The 23,074-nt window shown below is 37.2% G+C and overlaps 1 protein-coding gene across 1 annotated transcript in view; it reads right to left on the bottom strand.

Moving 5' to 3' along the window:
* The window catches only part of CYSLTR1 (cysteinyl leukotriene receptor 1), a 46,022-nt gene that overhangs the window by 5,233 nt on the left and 17,715 nt on the right, over positions 1-23,074 (bottom strand). The window contains exon 2 of the mRNA XM_057718496.1: positions 709-794. The gene's annotated coding sequence lies outside the window, so the exon portion shown is untranslated. The remainder of the gene's footprint in view (positions 1-708; positions 795-23,074) is intronic.

Here is a 23,074-nt window from a genome sequence, read left to right as displayed (position 1 = left end):
AACTGTAAGATTAAAAAACACCCATATCTTGACAGAAATTAATCATTTGTTTATTTTACTTGCCTGTTAAATATTATAAATAAATGTGACATTCCCAGGTCTTTGAATGAAAGATGCCAAATAAAACCGATAAATAAATTAATGAAAAACAAAGAAATAGGTGATTTCTAGTCCCATTAATAAATTTCTCAGTCATTATCAAAATAAGCTTTCTTAGTAATTTTGATATTTACGTTCAATTGTTTATTTATAACTTAAGTCAAGTCAATGACTCAGGCCAAAAAGGGAAGATTTTAAAACTTTCAAACAAGTAATGAATCCTAGAGGGGTAGAGATCATTTAGTTCAAGCCACTCATTTTACAGATGATGGTTTTGCTTATCTTAAACAGCATTTAATTCATTTTTATAGAATGTACTGTCATGTCCCAATAATGAGACCTACACTATATGATACAGAGATGCTTAAAAACACATCCCTGCCTTTGAACAGCTCATAGAATGGTGAGAGTGAGGAGTGATGAGTGTGAAGAGTTTAAAATACAGTATGGTAAGAGCTATCTTAGCACAAAACAAATGGGCTATTAATTGATCCATATATGCAAGCAATAAACAAATGAAATTAATAGTGCAGATGATGAAGGAAGTTACTTTGTTAAGATAATTAGTAAGTTGAAAAAACAAAATTCATTTAGAAAATGGAGCCATACCTCTTTCTGACACTGCAGTACTGTTCACCAATGTTCTTGGTTAGTGATCAGTGGTCCTTATGATGTAATATCAGATGAAGCCTAAGCTGAAATCATAAAATTGAAGTTAATGACTTTAGAAGCAATCCAGAGGGTCATGGGAGATTAGCAGTTTTAAGCACAGATCCAGGGTGTGTGATGGGACATCAAAACTTTACTGACAGATTTAAAGCTAGTTATTGGATTCCATGTCTCGTTCTTTCCACTCCATTCATTTTTACATCCCCCAGGGGAAAATTTGGAATAAAGACCAGGGATGATCATACATGTTTTCTGCTCTATTCATCTAGCTTCTGTATCTACAGATGAACAGAATGTTATAAAAATTCTCTTCTCTCTACGAAACAATGATACTTTCCCTATTTTCTCTTCTAAATAGTTTGCTATAAAGTTCAAAGTGGAAATAACTTGGAACTTCATATCCAAGGATCTAGTTTGCTAGGAAGAGGAATTAGAACATTAAAAATATCAAGTATATCTGTCTGGGATGGTTTAGGGACAGTTTTACTCAAAGGAGTGATGACTTAGAGGACTTTGGACTCTTTTCCCTAAAAACTCATAATAATAGTTATGGTTTTTATCATTAATTTGGCATATATTATATACATTTGGAGATCAACTGTTTTATAGTTTGTACAGTTAACTTTTCATGAGTATATGTCTCTTCTACTAAACCATATCAGAAAATCTAACAAAGTATAACAAATCTCCAAGAAATGAGCAAAGAAGGGCTTTCTTGAAACAGTAGCAGCCTGGATACTTGTCTTCTAAATTTTTGTTGCCCTATGGCAATTTTCATCCCTGTCTGCAAGGACCCCAGAGGCTGGCCATTTTTCATTTATTTGTAGTCTAAGTGCCAAGAAAATAAACATCTTCTTCTAGATTATTCTTAGCAAGTATAAATAGGTTGGAACTTTCTAAAGGAACTCTAGTGAGAAAAAGGAAATCAAAAGCTGGTACAAGAGTATAAAGCAATTACATTCCAATAAAGAGCTTAAAAAATAAAGAAAATGCAAAAATATGAAACACAGACAAGTTTTAAAAGTAGGAACCTGAACCCACAGCTACGATACTGCTGTCTGAGTCCACCATGCACTCAGATAATCATTTTTTTCAGATCTTCTATAATTTCTTCTCTCTCTCTGAATTTTCCCTCCTCCCCCAGGAAAGGAGTTGACATTAGTAAGCTACTACTAGCAGTCTGAGAGAAGTATGGGTTGCAGATGGGAAATTACTCAGAGTTGACTTTTACATTTTGTTACTCATGCATTAAAACTTTTGGGGGGGGGGTTTAGCTTGTCTTAGGTCTCTGTAATCAATAAAGATGCACTGACTGAATATTTAATCATTTCAAATTTTGGAGTTATATGATTTCAGTCATCTCTCTATGTTGAAAATTAACTTTGGCTCTGTCACAGTTTTGTGTTTAGACAAAGCCTATATTTCTCCCCAGTGTGGAAAGAGAAAGTTTTTGAATTTCTAAGACCCATCCATGAAAAATGTAGCTTTACCAGGCTAATGTGCTAGTTATCCATGTCCATGGTAGCTGTGCAGTTACAATTTAGCCTACCTTGTACATGTGCAAGTGAGTAAAAGTCACATTGTCTGGGCAACAATGTAATGTTTCCCCAAGTTTGGGAGTTTAAGGTGTCTTCTATTGTTCCTTTAGAAATTCTGAGCTTTGCATGCAGCAGGCATTCAATACTCTTACTCCTTGCCTCTCTTTTCTTTTTTATTTACTTGAAATCTCTTGTCTCTGATAGCAGCTTCTGCCAAAATTGGATTCTACCATTCTTATCTGGGTGATTGGGTCAGGGAAGGTGAGGCAATAAAGTAAACGTGTTTGTATATAACTTTTGTGTTCAATTATATTTCAGGAGTTACTCAGATTTTTATTTGTCTCATATTAAGTCCATGTATATCTATCTACCTATCAATCATCTATTTATCTTTATCATCATCATATACCTACTCTATTTGCATCAGCCCTTAGCCTCTATTGACTCAAACTCCAGTGAACAAGTAAGTAAGAGTTCTAAGACCCAAGAATATAAGGTCCCAATTCATATACCATACACTTTATTGTTGCTGCAAGAAAACTACCTATGAATGAGAATGACTTATATACTGTTGTGCCAAGTGTGGTCCAGGTAGAGCTGGTGATCTATAAGCATCCCCAGGTAGTCCCCAGGCTAGTATCTTTTATTAAATGAAGATAGTAATAGTGCCTCCTTTTTGTTTCTATTCAAAGAAAAAGCCATTCCTGATCCTCAAACCCAATTTAATATTTCTTTCCTTTGAAGTTCTACATTATTTTGTTTGTACTTTCCTTGATAATTTTCATTTATTGTCTCATGTCATACTCATTCTGTGGTTATTCAACTTAAAGTTCGCCATTCTCCTTACCCCAGTCCCACTAGACTTAAAAGGCAATAATTGTCTTATTTATTTTTTGTAGTTCATGAGGTACATAGTAGTGTCTTTTAAACATTGGTTGATTTGAATTAATTAATTTTCTATATCATTTTGTTGATGTGTTATCACAATCAGAGGGAATCTTTCAAGGAGAAAGATAATGGGCATAGTGGAAAATTTGTGGAATTGGATCTAACCTCAGGCTCTGGTGGATGACTAACTGTAATTGAGTAAATCACTTCCTCCCTGTGTTCTCTTCACGTATCTGCAATTCAATAGGGTCATATTATATGACCTCTGAATTCCCTCCCATTTTGCCATTCTGAAAACCTATGAAGATAAGGGTATGTTTTTCCCCCCTTGGTTATTTTTCATCTTAGAAAAAAAAGAGGAAACAGGATAAGAGATTTACAGCTTTAATAAAGAGGAACACAGACATAAGTTGTTTGTGAACTTGATCTAAGACTTCTAGGTGTTCAGTGAGTTTCTCTCAGGTGAACATCTGAGAGAAAGACTCACTTCATTCCTCTTTGAATGAAGCTGTACTCAGGATACAGGCTTGGTCAGGCCCTCTAAAGGCAGCACAGCAGTTTCAGCTTTGATAGTGGTTTCTAAACTAAGTGCTAATTTTGAGATGTAAAGTTGTCCCACTTTCTAGGGCCTGTAGGTCTTTCTCCCTGGCCTTACCACTTTTGTTTTACAACAAGTAACAACATATTTGATTCTGGCAGTATGATCATCATTCTTCAGATACTCTAAGGGAGAAAGCCCTAAAGTCATCTTTGTTGGTTCCTTTTTTATCATCTCTTGTATGAGTTGCCCATTTTGCTTGATCATATGGCTTTAGGGTTCCAGGAGCAACAATTCATCTAGTCATATCTTAAGCTGATGATTGGAATCTACTCTTCAGAATTTCTAAGAGGCTTTGATTTCTGTTGAAATGACAAATTTTTCAGACCCTGTCATCTCAGTTAGGTGGAAGGAGTCTAGGAAGGTTTGGCTAAAGCTCATGGGGAAAGAGAAAAAGAAAGGCAGGCAATGGAAATCTGAGACCTGAAGACACAAATTAAAATTACAGATGGGGAAGCAGCACAGATATAGGAAGCTGGGGGTGAAGGGAGGAGGGATCTGACTCCTTCCCAATTTTGCTCTAGTTGCAGCTAACATTTATACAGTCTGATACCAAGTCTTGATCTTTTTCCACTCTATGCCTCTTCATTCCTACTGCTGCTTCTTTTGTCCTGTCTCTCATTACCTCAGACATAGATGACATAATAACCTCCTACCTTTCACATGCACCTTGTATTTTAACCATGCTGAACTGTTTGAATTCCTGGCGATGTCTTTCATGCCTCCTTAATTTCAGGCTCTTTCTTCTCAACATCACCTTGCATATCACTGCCAGACTAGTCATTTTTTTAATTGAAGTACAGTTGAGTTGCAATGTTATGTTAGTTTCAGGTGTACAGAACAGTGATTCAGTTATATATATATATATATATATATATATGTATATATATATATATATATAATTTCAGATTCTTTTCCATTATAGGTTATTACTGGATATTGAATATATCTCCCTGTGCTATACAGCAGGTCCTTGTTATCTATTTTATATATAATAGTGTGTTAATCCTAAACTCCTAATTTATCCCTCCCCTCCTTTCCCCTTTGGTAACCATATGCTTGTTTTCTACATCTCTGAGTCTATTTCCGTTCTGTAAATAAGTTCATTTGTATCATTTTTTAAAAAAGATTCTGCATACATGTGATATCATATGATATTTGTCTTTGTCTGGCTTACTTAACTTAGTATGATAATCTCTAGTTCCATCCATGTTGCTGCAAATGGCATTATTTCATTCTTTTTAGCCCATTGTGTGTGTGTGTGTGTGTGTGTGTGTGTGTAAATATATTTACCAAATCTTTATCCATTCATCTGTCAACAGATATAGGTTGCTTCCATGTCTTGGTTATTGTAAATAGTGCTGCTATGAACATCGGGGTGCATATATCTTTTTTGAATTAAAGTTTTCTCTGGATATATGCTGAGGATTGGGATTGCTGGGTTATATGGTAACTATATTTTTAGTTTTTTAAGGAACCTCCATACTGTTCTTCATAGTGGCTATACCAATTTATGTTTCCACCAACAATATAGAAGGGTTCCTTTTTCTCCACACCCTCTGTAGCAGTTATTATTTGCAGATTTTTTTTTTTCAAAATGCAGTTTTGGAGGACAATTGTTATTACCTCTATTTTATAGGAGAGTAAATTAATGACTATACAATATCTAGAATATAGTAGTTGTTCAGTAAATACTGTAAATTAAATGAAATCTTCAACCTACTCTTTTTATTTTTAATTTTTTTAAAATTGGGAAGTAACACCTTTGTTTTTCCACCTTAAAAGAACACTTGCCTTCTCTTAGCTCTACTTTACATTTATTTGTAGGCTTTTTGATGATGGTCATTCTGACCAGTGTGAGGTGATACCTCATTGTAGTTTTGATTTGCATTTCTCTAATAATTAGATATATTGAGCTTCTTGTCATGTGTCTGTTGGCCATCTGTATCAGACTAGTCAGTTTTAACCCTTGGTTTTATCCTGTCTTTTTGTTGCTCAAGAGTCTATAAATAAGTATAGTCAAGTCCTAACCCTATATTTTAGGCAACTCCCTCCACAATCTATCACTAGCTTCCTAACCAACCTTCTGTCTCACAGAGAAAGGTGGTAATGGCAGAGGCGAAGAAGTGTTGTTACCTGGAGAAAGAAGAAACCCACCAGTAAGTACTAAGGAGAGCTTAGGGCTTGAAACAATCTGTGGCATATTTTTGGATGTGCAGGTATCTCAAACTAAGATATGCTGTAGACTGAAAGTGACAGCTTAATTATTGAAATAGTGACTCTGGAAAATTTGGTTCAGGGACACAGTTACTTTGACATGCTAGTTTAAAATTCTGATTGTCTTGACAGGCATATCTCTTTAGTATAGAATAGTGACTTACCAAAGTAGGCCAATATCCTTGCTCTTTAGATCAGTGATTTTTGTCCTGAGGCCATGCCTTATATTACCAAAGTTTAGCTCCTTTTTAGGTTACCCAGTCATCATTTACAATTAATTATTCATGGTTTCCACCCAACCCTTTCCCTGCTGGGCCCACCTCAGCTCTACACCATTTGGATAATCTTTTGAACAATGAAACATCTATTTTGACCCTGTTACTTGTCCAGTATGAATAAATCATAAACATTTTTGTTTCCTTATAAGTAATATCTTGGGAGGTAGTCAAGTATACTTGATGTTTCCAACAACCCTAATCAGGGGAGATGCCAGGACCAACTTTGATCAGCCAGGTGAGAAGTGAGAGTTTGTTTGTTTTCTGGCATGTGGACTCTAAAATCATCTTAGGAGATGAACTTAATTCTGGAATTTGTCTCCCAGGAGAGTGTGAGAAAGTTTCTGAAAATATACAAGGAAGAGCTTCGGTGTTAATCTAAATTTGGGGACTTTACTGATAGCACTTAGTTGGAGCAAAACACATTACAAATCATTGCAATTGTGAAAAAGGACTCACTTATTAGGGCTGCTAAGGACCCAAGGAACCAAAATAGTCTGCATTAAGGGAGAGATATACTTTCTATAAGGAGCAAGGAGATAGGTAGAAATGTACACTGATTCTATTTTGTTTTCCAAAATATAGGAAGTTATGACTTGCTGGCAAGATGGTGGAGTAGAAAGATGTGTACTCACTCCTTTCTTACAAAAACACCAAAATGACAACTCACTGCTGAACAACCATCAACAAAAAATGCTGGAATCTGCCAAAAAAGATCCCCTACATCCAAAAACAAAGAAGAAGCAAAATGGTAGGAGAGGCATAATCATGATAAAATAAAATCTCATACCCACTGAGTGGGCCACCCACAAACTGGAAAATAATCATGTCACAGAGGTTCTTCCACATGAGTGAAAATTCTGAGCCCCACATCAGGCTTTGCAGCCTGGGGGTCTGGCAATGAGAGGAGGAGTCCCCAGAGATTCTGGCTTTCAAGGCCAGTGGGATTGGATCACAAGAATTCCACAGGAATAGAACAGAAACTCCACTCTTGGAGGTCACACATAGGTATAGTATGCACCAGTACCAAAGGAAAAAAGTAGTGACCTCATAAGAGACGGGGCCAGACCTACTTGCTAGTATTGGAGGGTCTCTGGTGAAGGCAGGGGGTGAATGTGGCTCACTGCAGTGACAAAGACAGTGGCAGCAGCAGCTCTGGTGAGTACTCATTGGTATGAGACCTCCTGGAGGCTGCCATTTCCCCCCAAGACATAGCCTCACCCAACAACCTGTACGCTTTAGTACTGGGATACCTCACACCAAACAACCAACAGGGCAGGAACACAGCACCACCCATCAGCAGACACACTGCTTAAAGTTTTCCTGAGCACAGCTCTGCCCACCAGAAGGACAAGGCCCAGCTCCACCCAGCAGCAGGCAGAAACCAGGCCCTCCCACCAGGAAGCCTGCACAAGCCTCTTAGCCTCATCCACCAGAAGGCACACAGGAGAAGTAAGAAGAACTAGAACCCTGCAGCCTGCCAAACAGAAACTGCAATCAGAAAGTTAAAGATGAGATGGCACAGGAATATGTCCCAGATGAAGGAACAAGATAAAACCTTGGGAGAACAACTAAGTAAAGTGGAGATAGGCAATCTACCAAAATAAAAAAAAAGGAATTCAGAGTAATGATAGTGAAGATGATCCAAGATCTCTGAAAAAGAATTGAGGCACAGATCAAGAAGATACAAGAAATGTTTAACAAAGACCTAGAAGAACTAAAGAACACACAAACAGAGATGAACAATACAATAACTGAAGTGAAAAATACACTAGAAGGAATCAATAGTGGAATAACTGAAGCAGAAGAATGAATAAGTGAAATGGAAGACAGAGTGGTGGAAATCACTGCTGAGGAACGGAACAAAGAATAAAGAATGAAAAGAAATGAAGACAGTCTAAGAGAACTTTGGGACAACATTAAATACACACCAACATTATAGGGGTCCCAGAAGGAGAAGAGAGAGAGAAAGGACCTGAGAAAATATTGGAAGAGATAATAGCTGATAATGTCCCTAACATGGGAAAGGAAACAGTCACCCAAGTCCAGGAAGTGCAAAGAGTCCCAGACAGGATAAACCCAAGGAGGAAAGCACTGAGACACATAGTAATCAAATTGATAAAAATAAAAGACAAGGAAACAATATTTAAAACAACAAGGGAAAAGCAACAAATAACATACAAAGGAACTTCCATAAGACTATTAGTGGATTTCTTGGCAGAAACTCTTCAGGCCAGGAGGGAATGGCATGATACATATAAAGTGATGAAAGGGAAGAAGCTACAGCCAAGAATACTCTACCTAGCAAGGCTCTCATACATATTTGATGGAGAAATAAAAAGCCTTACAGAGAAGCAAAAGCTAAGAGTATTCAGCACCACCAGATCAGCTTTGCAACAAATGCTAAAGGAACTTCTTTAAGCAGAAAAGAAATGGCCACTACTAGAAACAAGAAAATTACAAATGGAAAAGCTCACCAGTAAAGGCAAACATAAAGGTAGGAAATCATCTGCACACAAATATGTAATCAAAACCAGCAACTGTGAGAACAGGAGGGCACAAATGCAAAATATTGGAAATGCATTTGAAATTATAAGACCAGCAACTTAAAACAATCTTGCTTATATATAGACTGCTATACCAAATTCTCATGGTGACCACAAACTGAAAATCTACAGTAGATATACAAACAAAAAAGAAAAGATAATCCAAACATAACACTACAGTCAGTCATCAAATCGTAAGAGAACAAAAGAGGAAGGGAAGAAAAAAGACCAATAAAACCACATCCAAAACAATTAAGAAACTGGTAATAAGAACATACATATCAAAAATTACCTTAAATCTAAATGGATTAAATGCTCAAACCAAAAGACATAGACTGGCTGAGTGGATGTGAAAACAAGACTCATGTATATGTTGTCTACAACAGACCAACTTCAGATCTAGAGATACATACAGACTGCAAGTGAGGGGATGGAAAAAGGTATTCCATGCAAATTGAAATCAAAAGAAAGCTGAAATAGCAATACTCATCAGACAAAATAGACTTTAAAGACTGTTATAAGAGACAGAGTAGTTCACTACATAATGATCAAGGGATCAATCCAAGAAGATGATATAACAATTGTAAATATATATGTACCCAACAGAAGCACCTTAATATATAAGGCAAATACTAACAGCCATAAACAAAAAAATCAACAGTAACACAATAATAGTGGGGGACTTTAACATCCCACTTACATCAATGGACAGATCATCCAGACAGAAGTTCAACAAGAAAACACAGGCCTTAGATGACACATTAGGCCAGATAGACTTATTTGATATTTACAGAGCATTCCTTCCAAAAATAGCAGAATACACATTCTTCTCAAGTGCATATGGAACATTCTCCAGGATTGATTACATGCTGGGCCACAAAGCCAGCCTTGGAAAACTTGAGAAAATTGAAATCATTTTAAGCATCTTTTCTGACCACAAGGCTATGAGATTAGAAATAAATCACAGGAAAAAAACTGTAAAAAGCACAAACACTTAGAGGCTAAACAATTCATTAAAAATCAACCAATGGACCACAAGAGGAGATCAAAATATACCTAGAGAGAAATGAAAATGAAAGCACGATGTTCCAAAACTTGGACGTAGTGAAAGCAGTCCTAAGAAAGAAGTTTATAGCAATACAGTCTTATCTCAGGAAACAAGAAAAACCTCAAATAAACAACCTAACCTTACACTGAAAGCAGCTAGAGAAAGAAGAATAAACAAAACCCAAAGTTAGAAAAATGAAAGAAATCATAAGGATCAGAGCAGAAATAAATGAAATAGAGAGTAAAAACAATAGAAAAGATCAATGAAACTAAAAGCTGGTTCCTTGAAAAGATAAACAAAACCGATAAACCTTTAGCCAGACTCATCAAGGAAAAGAGGGAGAGGGCTCAAATCAATAAAATTAGAAATGAAAAAGGAGAAATTACAACTGACACCGCAGAAATACAAAGGATCATAAGAGACTACTACAGGCAACTGTATGCCAATAAAACGGACCACCTGGTAGAAATGAACAAATTTTTAGAAAGGTACAATCCTCCAAGACTGAACGAGGAAGAAATAGAAACTATGAACAGACCAATCACAAGTAATGAAATTGAAACTGTGATTAAAAACCTCCCAACAAACAAAAGCCCAGGACAGGGCAGCTCCACAGGCAAATTTTATCAAACATTTAGAGAAGAGTTAACACCGATCCTTCTGAAACTCTTCCAAAAAATTGCAGAGGGAGGAATATTCCCAAACTCATTCTATGAGGACACCAGCACCCTAATACCAAAACCAGACAAAGATACCGCAAAAAAGAGAAAATTGCAGGCCAATATAACCGATGAACACAGATGCAAAAATTCTCAACCAATACTAGCAAACCAAATCCAACAACACATTAAAGGATCATACAGCATGATCAAGTGGGATTTATCACTGGAATGCAAAGATTTTTCAATACCCACAAATCAATCAGTATGATACACCACATCAACAAGTTGAAGAATGAAAACCATGATCATCTTAATAAATGCAGAAAAAGCTTTTGACAAAATTCAACACCCATTCATGATAAAAACTCTCCAGAAAGTGGGTATAGAGGGAACATACCTCAACATAATAAAGGCCATATATGGCAAACCTACAGATAACATCATATGCAACAGTGAAAAAGCTGAAAGAATTCCCTCTAAGATCAAGAACAAGACAAGGTTGTTCACTCTCACCACTCTTATTCAACATAGTTTTGGAAGTCTTAGCCATGGGAATCAGAGAAAAAAAAGAAATAAGAGGAATCCAAATTGGAAAAGAAGAAGTTAACTCTCACTGCAAAGGACATGATACTATACATAGAAAACCCTAAAGATGCTACCAGAGAACACTAGAGTTCACCAATGAATTCAGTAAAGTTGCTGGATACAAAATTAATACACAGAAATCTCTTACATTCTTATACACTAACAATGAAAGATCAGAAAGAGAAGTTAAGGAAACAATCCTATTTACCACTGCAACAAAAAGAAAATACCTAGGAATAAACCTACCTAAGGAGGCAAAGACTTGTACTTAGAAAACTATAAGACACTGATGAAAGAAATCAAAGTAGACACAAAGAGATGGAGAGATATACTATGTTCTTGGATCAAAAGAATTAATATTGTGAAAATGACTATATGACCCAAAGCAATCTAAAGATTCAATGCAATCCCTATCAAATTATGAAAGGCAATTTTCACAGAACTAGAATAAAAAAAATTTCAACTTGTATGGAAACAGAAAAGACCCCATACAGTCAAAGTAATCTTGAGAAAGAAAAATGGAGCTGGAGAAATCAGGCTCCCTGACTTCACAGTACACTACAGAGCTACAGCAATCAAGACAGTATGGTACTGGCACAAAAACAGAAATATAGATCAATGGAACAGGATAGAAATTCCAGAGATAAACCCATGCACCTATGGTCACCTAGTCTATGACAAAGGAGACAAGAACATACAATGGAGAAAAGGCCGTCTCTTCAATAAGTGGTATGTGGAAAACTGGACAGCTACATGTAAAAAATGAAATTAGAACATTTTCTAACACCATACACAGAAATAAAATAAAAATGGATTAAAGAACTAAATATAAGGCTGGATACTATAAAACTCCTAGAGGAAAACACAGGCAGAACCCTCTTTGACATAAATTGCAGCAATATCTTTTTGATCCATCTCCCAGAATAGTGGAAATAAAAACAAAAATAAACAAATGAGATATAATCAAAATTAAAAGCTTTTGCATAGCAAAGGAAACCATAAACAAAACAGAAACACAAACCTCAGAATAGGTGAAAATATCTGCCAGTGAATCCACTGACAAGGGATTAATCTCCAAAGTATACAAACAGCTCTTGCAACTCAATTTCAAAAAACAAACAACCTAATCAAAAAATGGACACAAGATCTAAATAAACCTCTCCAAAGAAGACATGCAGATGACCAAGAAGCACATGAAAAGATGCTCAACATCGCTCGTTATTAGAGAAATGCAAATCAAAACTACAATGAAGGGGTGGAGTCAAGATGGCCACTTGGGAAGATGCAGAGATCATGTCTCCCCACAAATAGAACAGTTGGTGGAGGCTGGCAGGGGACCTGAGGCCCAAGCAGACCACAGGAACCCTGGAGCAACTGGGTAGGACCTGGGGGAAGTCAGGGGGGCAGGGAAGGGGAAGCCAGATGGGACCAGTGCCCTGGGGGGTGCCTGGGTGAGGGGGGAGTTTCCCATCTGGAGGGACCATTGGGGGCTGGGGAGATTGGGGAGACTGCAACTGGGTTTCTCCCACCCAGGAGGCCAGGAGGCCTGCTGAGTTCCCCCTCCAAGACCCCCTCTGGACTGCCTGGGTCCTGGTGTTGTGGGAAGGAGAGAGGAGGGGTGAGGAGGTGGAGAAACAGACAGGAGGGGGTGGGGGCTTTGAGATTGGGGGATGGGGAGGCAAGAGGGCATTTCACCTGCCCTCTTGGCCAGAGAGGCCGACTGGACTTCTGGGCCTGGTCTTTCACTCTCCAGCCCCCCTCCAGCTGCTTGGAACCTAGGAGAGTTGGGGGCAGGGGGAAGGAAGAGAGGCAGACAGAGACCCTACCAGACTGGGAGATCTGGGGAAGTGCCGCAGGCATTAACCTAGCCCAGTTGGCCCTGGGAAGCCTGTTGAGCATCAGAGTCTGGTCTCCTGCCTTTCAGTGGCCCCTGCAGCTGTGAGGGTCCTAGAGGAATAGGAGAGAGGGGGTGAGAAAGAAGAGAACCCAAGGGGGAGGGACCTCCAAGACTGGAGGACTAGGAGATGTACCTAGCAATTCTCCCACCAACTCAGGCCCAGGGAGCCCACTGGGTACCTTGACTTGGTCCTTTGCTCCCAGGACCAGAGGCATTCCTGGGCCCCTCTGCCTCATTGGGCCTAAGCCCCATTCCCCAGCATCACCAGGGCCTTTTCTCAGCATAGGCCCTGCACATTGCCTAACTCCCCCCGCCCTTGTCTAAGCTCCGTCCCCACAACCAAAGCCTTTTCTGGCTTTTTTTTCTTTTTCTTTTCTTTCTTCCCACCTCCTTACTTTGTCTACTACAGTTGTTTTACCTTCCAGGTGTTGCACCATCTTTTTTAAAAAATTTTTTCTGACACATCTGTGAGCTTCCTATTACTGTGTTTTTTATCTTTCTATCGTTCTGCTGTTCTCCTACTTAAAATTTTTTTTTTGTTTTCCCTGCTCCACACAACTTGTGGGATCTTGATACACAAGCCCAGTGTCAGGCCTAAGCTCCTGAGGTGGGAGCTCTGAGTCCAAAACATTGGACTAACAGGGAAACCCAGTTCTCAGGGAATATTCTTTAGAGTGAGGTCACCCAGAGGTTCTCACCTCAACACCAAGACCCAGCTATACTCAACAGCCTACAAACTCCAGTGCTTCAAACCTCAGGCCAAACATCCAGTAGGACAGGATCACAATCCCACCCATTCAAAGTGGGGGGGAAATGAGGTGACAAAAAAATATGTCACAGATGAAGGAACAAGGAAAAAAACACAAGACCAAATAAATGATGAGGAAATAGGCAGATCGCCTGAAAAAGAATTGAGTAATGATAGTAAAGATGATCCAACATCTTGATAACAAAATAAAGAAAATTCAAGAAACAGTTAATAAGGACCCAGAAGAACTAAAGAGCAAATAAACAGTAATAGATAACAAAATAACTGAAATTAAAAATACTCTAGATGCTATAAACAGCAGAATAACTGAGGCAGAAGAACGAATAAGTGAGTTGGAAGATAGAAAGGGGGAAATAACTGCCACAGTGCATAAAAAAGAAAAAAGAATAAAAAGAATGGAAGATGGTCTCAGAGACCTTGGTGACAACATTAAGGGCACCAATATTTGAATCATAGGCATCCCAGAAGAAGAAGAAAACAAGAAAGGGTCTGAGAAAATATTTGAAGAGGTTATAGTGGAAAACTTCCCCAACATGGGAAAGGAAATAATTAATCAAGTCCAAGGAGTGCAGAGAGTCCCATACAGAATAAATCCAAGGAGAAATACACCAAGGCACATATTAATCAAACTAACGAAAATTAAACACACACACAAAATATTGAAAGCAGCAAGAGAAAAGCAACAAATAACATATAAGGGAAAACCCATGAGTAAAACAGCTGATCTTTCTGCAGAAATTCTGCAGGACAAAAGGGAGTGGCAGGATATACTGAAAGTCCTGAGAGAGAAAAATCTACAGCCAAGAATACTTTACCCAGCAAGAATCTCATTCAGATTTGACAGAGAAATCAAAAGCTTTACAGACAAGGAAAAGTTAAGAGAATTCAGCATCACCAAACCAGCCTTACAACAAGTGCTAAAGGAACTTTTCTAAGCAGGAAACACAAGAGAAGGAAAAGACCTACAAAAACAAACCCAACACAATGAAGAAAATGGTAAGAGGAACACACATGTCAATAATCATCTTAAATGTAAATGGATTAAACGCTCCAACCAAAAGACACAGAGTGGCTGAATGGATACAAAAACAAGACCCTTCTATATGCTGCCTACAAGAAACCCACTTCAGACCAAGGGACACATATAGACTGAAAGTAAGGGGGTGTAAAAAGGTATTCTATGCAAATGGAAGTCAAAAGAAAGCTGGAGTAGCAATACTCATATTAGACAAATTAGACTTTAAAGTAAAGACTATTACAAGAGACAAGGAAGGACACTCCATAATGATCAAGGGATCCATTCAAGAAGAACATATCACAATGGTAAATATCTATGCACCCAACATAGGAGCACCTCAATACATAGGCTAATGCTGACAGCCATAAAAGGGGAACTCGGCAGTAACACAGTAATAGTAGGAGACTTGAACACCCCACTTACATCAATGGACAGATCATCAAAACAGAAAATAAAGAAGGACACACAAGCTTTAAATGACACATGAGACCATCTCGACTTAATTGATATTTATAGGACATTCCATCCAAAAATGACAGAATACACTTTCTTCTCAAGTGCACACAGAATATTTTCCAGGATAGAACACATCCTGGGTCACAAATCAAGCCTCAGTAAATTCAAAAAAATTGAAATCATATCAAGCATTTTCTCTGACCACAATGTCATGAGACTAGATATCAATTACAGGAAAAAAACTAAAAAATTCAAACACATGGAGGCTAAACAATATGCTATTAAAGAACCAAGAAATCACTAAAGAAATCAAAGACAAAATCAAAAAATACCCAGAAACAAGTGACAATGAAAACGCAATGACCCAAAACGTATGGGATGCAGCAAAAGCAGCTCTAAGAGGGAAGTTTATAGCAATACAAGCCTACCTCAAGAAACAAGAGAAATATCGAATAAACCACCTAAACTTACATGTAAAGCAATTGGAGAAAGAAGAACAAAAAACCCCAAAGTGAGCAGAAGGAAAGAAATCATAAAGATCAGAGCAGAAATAAATGAAAAAGGAATGAAGGAAACAATAGCAAAGATCAATAAAACTAAAAGCTGGTTCTTTGAGAAGATAAACAAAATTGATAAACCATTAGCCAAACTTATCAGGAAAAAAAAGGAGAAGCTGCAAATCAACAGAATTAGAAATGAAAAAGGAGAAGTAACAACTGACACAGCAGAAATACAAAAGATCATGAGAGACTAATACAAACAACTATAGGCCAATAAATTGGATAACCTGGAAGAAATGGATAAATTCTTAGAAAAGTACAATTCTCCAACACTGAACCAGGAAGAAATAGAACATATGAACAGACAAATCACAAGCATGGAATTTGAGACAGTGATTAAAAATCTCCCAACAAACAGAAGCCCAGGGCCAGATGGCTTCGCAGGCGAATTCTATCAAATATTTAAAGAAGAGCTAACACCTATCCTTCTCAAACTCTTCCAAATTATAGCAGAAAAAGGAACACTCCCAAACTCATTCTATGAGGCCACCATCACCCTGATAACAAAATCAGACAAAGATGTCACAGAAAAAGAAAATTACAGGCCAAAATCACTGATGAATATAGATGCAAAAATCTTCAACAAAATACTAACCAACAGAATCCAACAGCACATTAAAAAGGCCATACACCATGATGATTTGAGGTTTATCCCTGGAATGCAAGGATTCCTCAATATATGAAAATCAATCAATGTGACACACCATATTAACAAACTGAAGGATAAAAACCATATGATCATCTCAATAGATGCAGAAAAAGCTTTTGACAAAATTCAACATCCATTTATGATAAAAACTCTCCAGAAAATGGGCATAGAAGGAAATTACCTCAACATAATAAAAGCCATATGTGAGAAACCAAAAGCCAACATTGTTCTAAATGGTGAAAAACTGAAAGCATTCCCTGTAAAGAGAGGAACAAGACAGAGTTGTCCACTCTCACCATTATTATTCAACATAGTTTTGGAAGTTTTAGCCACAGCATTCAGGGAAGAAAATGAAATAAAAGGAATCCAAATTGGAAAAGAAGAAGTAAAATTGTCACTCTTTGCAGATGACATATTATACATAGAAAACTGTAAAGACTCTACCAGAAGACTGCTAGCACTAATCGATGAATTTAGTAAAGAAGCAGGATACAAAATTAATGCACAGAAATCTCTTGCATTCCTATACACTAATTCCGAAAAAGCAGAAAGAGAAATTAAGGAAACTTTCCCATTTACCATTGCAACAAAAAGAATAAAATACCTAAGAATAACCCTGCCTAAGGAGGCAAAAGACTTGTATGCAGAAAACTATTAGACACTGATGAAAGAAATCAAAGATGGTAAAAACAGATGGAGGGAGATAACATATTCTTGGTTTGGAAGAATCAATATTGTGAAAATCTCTATTTTACCCAAAGCCATTTACAGATTCAACACAATCCCTATCAAATTACCAATGGCACTTTTCACAGAACTAGAACAAGAAATCTTACGATTTGTATGGAAATGCAAAAGACCCCGAATAGCAAAAGCAATCTTGAGAAGGAAAGAAGGAGTTGGTGGAATTAGGCTTCCTGACTTCAAACTATACTACAAAGACACAGTGATCAGGACAGTATGGTACTGGCACAAAAATAGAAATGAAGATCAAGAACAGAATAAAGAACTCAGAGATAAACCCAAGCACATATGGGCAGCTTATCTTTGACAAAGGAGGCAAGAACATACAAGGGAAAAAAGACCGCCTCTTCCATAAGTGGTGCTGGCAAAACTGGACAGCAACATGTAAAAGAATGATATTAGAACACTTCTTTACACCATACAAAAAAGAAACTCAAAATGGATTAAAGTCCTAACTGTAAGGCCAGACACTATAAAACTCTTAGAGGAAAACATAGGCAGAGCACTCGATGACATCCATCAAAGCAAGATCCTTTTTGACCCACCTCCTAGAATCATGGAAATAAAATAAAGAATAAACACATGGGACCTCATGAAACTTAAAATCTTTTGCACAGCGAAAGAAACCATAAACAAGACAAGAGGACAACCCTCAGAATAGGAGAAATTACTTGCCAATGAAGCAATGGACAAAGGATTAACCTCCAAAATATACAAGCAGCTCATGAAGCTTAATACCAAAAAAGCAAATAACCCAATCCACAAATGGGCGGAAGACCTAAATAGACATTTCTCCGAAGAAGATATGTAGATGACCATCAAACACATGAAAAGAGGCTCAGCATCACTAATCATTAGAGAAATGCAAGTCAAAGCCACAATGAGGTATCATCTCACTCCAGTGAGAATGGCCATCATCAAAATATCTAGAAACAATAAATGTTGTAGAGGGTGTGGGGAAAAGGGAACTCTCCTGCACTGTTGGTGGGAATGTAAACTGGTACAGCCACTATGGAAAACAGTTTGGAGATTCCTTAAAAAACTAAAAATGGAGCTACCATATGATCCAGTAATCCCACTCCTGGGCATATACCCAGAGAAAACCATAATCCAAAAAGAAACATGTACCATAATGTTCATTGCAGCACTATTTGCAATAGCCAGGACATGGAAGCAACCTAAATGCCCATCAATAGATGAATGGATAAAGAAGATGTGGCACATATATACAATGGAATATTAGCCATAAAAAGGAATAAAATTGAACTATATGTAATGAGGTGGATAGACCTAGAGTCTGTCATACAGAGTGAAGTAAGCCCGAAAGAGAAAATCAAATACCGTATGCTAACTCATATATATTGTATCTGAAGAAATGGTACTGATGAACCCAGTGACAGGGCAAGAGTGGAGATGCAGATGTAGAGAATGGACTTGAGGACATGGGGCTGGGGTTGGGGGGTGAAGGGGAAGCTGGGACTAAGTGAAAGAGTAGCATAGACATATTTACACTACCAACTGTAAAATAGATAGCTAGTGGGAAGTTGCTGTATAACAAAAGGAGATCAACTTGATGATGGGTGATGCCTTAGAGGGCCAGGATGGGGGGGAGGTGGGGAGGGTGTCATGGGAGGGAGGAGTTATGCGGATATATGTATAAGTGCAGCTGATTCACGTTGGTGTACCTCAAAAACTGGTACAAGGTTGTAAAGCAGATATATTCCAATAAAGAGCTTAAAAAAAACTACAATGAGATTTCACTTCACTCAAGTCAGAATGGCTATCATCAAAAAATCTACAAACAATAAATGTTGGAAAGAGTGTGGAGAAAAGGGCACCCTCCTACACTGTTGGTGGGAATGTAAACTGGTACAGCCACTATGGAGAACAGTATGGAGGTTCCTTAAAAAACTACAAACAGAGCTACCATATGATCATGCAATCCCAACCCTTGGCATATATCTGGAGAAAAACATGGTTTAAAATTATAAATGCACCCCTATGTTCATTGCAGTGCAATAGCCAAGACATGCAAACAACATAAACATCCATCAACAATCTAATGGGTAAAGAAGATGTGGTACACATATACAATGGCGTATTTCTCAGCCATAAAAGAGAACGAAATAATGCCATTTGCAGCAACATGGATGGAACTGGTGATTATCCTACTAAGTAAAGCAAATCAGACAGAGAAAGACAAATATTATATGATATCCCTTATATGCAGAATCCAAAAAAATGATACAAATGTACTTATTTACAGAACAGAAACACTCAGAGACTTAGTGAATGAACTAGGGCGGAAGGGTAGGGGGAGATGATTAGACTGGGAGTTTGGGATTGACATGTACACCGTACTATATTTAAAATAGGTAACCAACAAGACCTACTGTATAGCATAGGGAACTCTGCTCAATATTTTGTGATAATCTAAATGGGAAAAGAATTTGAAAAAGAATAATACATGTGTATGTATAACTGAATCGGTTTGCTGTACACCCCAAAGTAACACAAAATTGTTAATCAACTATGCTCCAATATAAAAAAATAAAAATAAATAAAAATAAAATGTCATATAAATGTAAAAAAACCCATAATACATATGATGTTAATGGAGAAATTCAAAATTAGAGGAAATGGGACATGACATTTTAATGTCAGTTTGTTGGTTTTAAAAATCTACCTTTTTGAAAGATAGATATTGGTTGTGGTGTTGAGGGGGTGGCAAAAAATATCTTTAGTTCACATTTTGGGAAACAAGAGGCCTATAGGTTTTTAAAACACCTAAAAATCCACAATGAGGTTATAAATCTGTTATTTTAAAGTTTAGAATTTGAAAAGTAGTCCAAACTGAAAATCCTTAGTTTACATTTTAAAAATAGGAATGAGATGCACATAAGTTGCAGAAGACATATTGTATGTTGTCACATTGCTTTCTACAATAGGTTGCAAAGAGAAAGAGAGTTTGTTTCTTGTCCTGTTGACTGTTTATCTAATGATTTGTAATTGCCTGTGCTCTTTCTGTGCTCATAATTTTTGCAAGCTATTGGAATTTTCAATCTTAGAGAACTATGTAGAGTGAGGTATTGCTGAGCAGACATCACTTAGTGTGTGGTTACAGAGAAAAACCTAAAAAAACCTCGTATGGAATGGTTGGACTTGGTGAGGGATGAAACCAAATATCTCTGCCTTCCCTAATGGACCCATCATCCCTGTATTTCACTTTGAGATTAATTTTAGCTTTATTCTATATCATATCTTACTTATAGCAAGTTCTCTGTTTTTTAAATGAAGACTTTTTAGTTATACAAAAACAAGCCTCTTTAAAAAGAAAGGAGAAAAACTCAGCTTAATTTTATACTGAGACAAGGTCAATGTGGATATAGTGACAAAAACATAATGGCTTTTGAGCCAGGATAGATCTGAGTTTGAATCATGGTTTCTCCACTTTCTGTGTGAACTTGGGGAAGTTACTTATCCTCACTGATACTCAGTTTTCTCATCTGTAAAATGAAGATAATAAAGAAGGGGAGACAGCAAAAGAACATCAAAGGGAGACAAGAAGAAAACAAAAATGGGTAGTATTGTACAAGTCAAAAGAGCAGTTTTCAGAAAGAATATGGTTATTTATTTCAAGTGTTTTCAAAAGACCAAAGAGAATGAAATTCATAAAATGGCAATTGGATTTGGTAATTAGAAGGCTAGTGGTGACCTTGGAGAAAAATTTTTCAATACAGTGCTGAGTTTAGAACCAAAATAAAACTTTTGGACTTCTTAGTCTCCATTTAGATATTTGTCATCAATAAAAAGAGAAAAGGATTAAAGAAGGCATATTCTTTTTCTGTTGTTGGGTAACAAATTATCACAAACTTGAAAAAATACTCACTTATTTCTTCATAGTTTCTGGCTGTGGGTCAGGAGTTCAGATACAATTTAGGTAGGTCCTTTGCTTAGGGTCTCACAGGGCTGCAATTAAGTTGTCAGCCAGAATTGAGACCTCATCTAAGGCTAGGAATTTTCTTCCAAGATCACTGGTTGTTGGCAGAATTCATTCCTTATTATTGCATGATTGAGGGCCCATTTTCTTGCTGGCTGTTGGCCAGGAACCACTCTAAGTTCTTGAAAGCCATTCTTAGGCCCTTGACATATTCCCCACTTCTCACACAACACAGCTGTTTGCTTGCTTCCAGGCCATCAGGAAAGAAATCTCTTCAAATCTTTCTGACTTCTTTCCCTGACTTATCGACCTTCTCACTTGATTAAGGGCTCACCTAATTAAGTGGTCCAACCCAGGATAATCTCTGGTTTGGTTAACTGAAAACCAACTGATTGTACTCTAACACAGGAATAAAATCTCCTCATATTCACAGGTTTCACCCAATTTAAGGGGAGGAAATTATACCAGGCTTGTATACCAGAGGGTAAGAATCTTGAGAGCTATCTTTGAATTCTGCCTACAAAAGAAGAAATGTCTAGGACGTACTTTCTAGGGAGAAAAATGTGGCTCAAAGCTGAGGTTAGAAAAATCTGAAAAACATTGGCAGCTATGGAAGTGTGGACTCATAAATAGAAATGTAAGGATGATTGGTTAAAGTTCTTCAGGTGGATTTTCATTTCATCTCAAACATTTTTTCTGACAAGGTGGGAGTGAATCAGTGTAGTCTGCAAATAAGTGTTCCAACAGAAAGGCATTGTCAGAAATCTTTGAGTCCAGTTGAGGTCTCCTGGCTAAAGTATAGCAAAATCTTGGAATTCAGCTGAAGGTTTTCAGATAAAGTAAGGATTTTGCAGTGTTGAAAGAAGTTCTTAAAGACACATAATGCCATTAAAGAAGGCATGATTATTTTGTGCAGATGTTACCAACTAGTGGGTGGGGGTTAGAAGTCTGAATAACACTGAAAAACTAAATGAGTTGGGAGATGTAACTAAGGTGAACACCCAGTAAGTTTGTGTAGTTTGTTAAATGCCAGTCAGGAAATGTGGTGTTCTGTTGCGAGTAAAGCTAGAAAGAAAGAAAAGAGGGAAGGAGGGAGGGAGCAAAGGGAGAAAGAAAAGAAAAAAAAAAGAATGTGTATAAAAACAGTTGATTGAACCTGGTGTACCCCCAAAAAAATAAAATAAAATAATAAAAAAAAATAAAAAAAATAAAAACAATGATAACAAAGCCAATGTTTGTAAATGTAAATAACACATTTTTATGAAAAACAACTATAGTTTCTAAAAGAAAACAAAACAATTTCGTGGGGAAAAAAAAAAAAAAAAAGAATGAACTAGGTATAAGGGTCGAAAGCAAGCTTCACCTTGTTCATAAATCAGCAGTGAGGAGGTAATCCTGAGTGACCACCACCTTGATCATACCTTCTCCCTGCTTAGAATCTCCTGAATGCTTACAAGAGAAAGTATAAATTTTATCCCACTATACTGTACTAAATTACTTCTCAGAGTCCCTTCTGTTACTGTAAATCTGTTAGCATAATGCCAAATTTACTTCTTTAAGGTGTATTCAATTATTTGAAAAATTCTACCAGTAGAATTGGTAGAAGAATTGGTAGAAAGAATCTACCAGTGGCACTCTTTACAACAAGAAATGGCATGACAAAGAGTAACTTAGCAGTGTCCTGGTGGTCAGACTTTCGTGAAGATTTAAAACTAGACATGATCACAGAGTGATTCCTATAAGAAGGATCAGAGCTATGTTCCCATATAACTATTAGGTGAACCAGGTCACTGTGAACAAGCCAATAAAAAGGAAGTACATGTCAGGAGACTGAAAACAATTCTTAAACAAAGCTACTCCTGAAGGAAACTTCCATAAGTGGTTATAAAATCTGTTTGTTGAATGACCTACTTTCA

This window comes from Hippopotamus amphibius, chromosome X, assembly GCF_030028045.1.
Source record: "Hippopotamus amphibius kiboko isolate mHipAmp2 chromosome X, mHipAmp2.hap2, whole genome shotgun sequence".
NCBI lineage: Eukaryota > Metazoa > Chordata > Mammalia > Artiodactyla > Hippopotamidae > Hippopotamus > Hippopotamus amphibius.
Note: the sequence above shows the minus strand (reverse complement) of the source record. Positions and strands in the feature narration are given on the sequence as shown.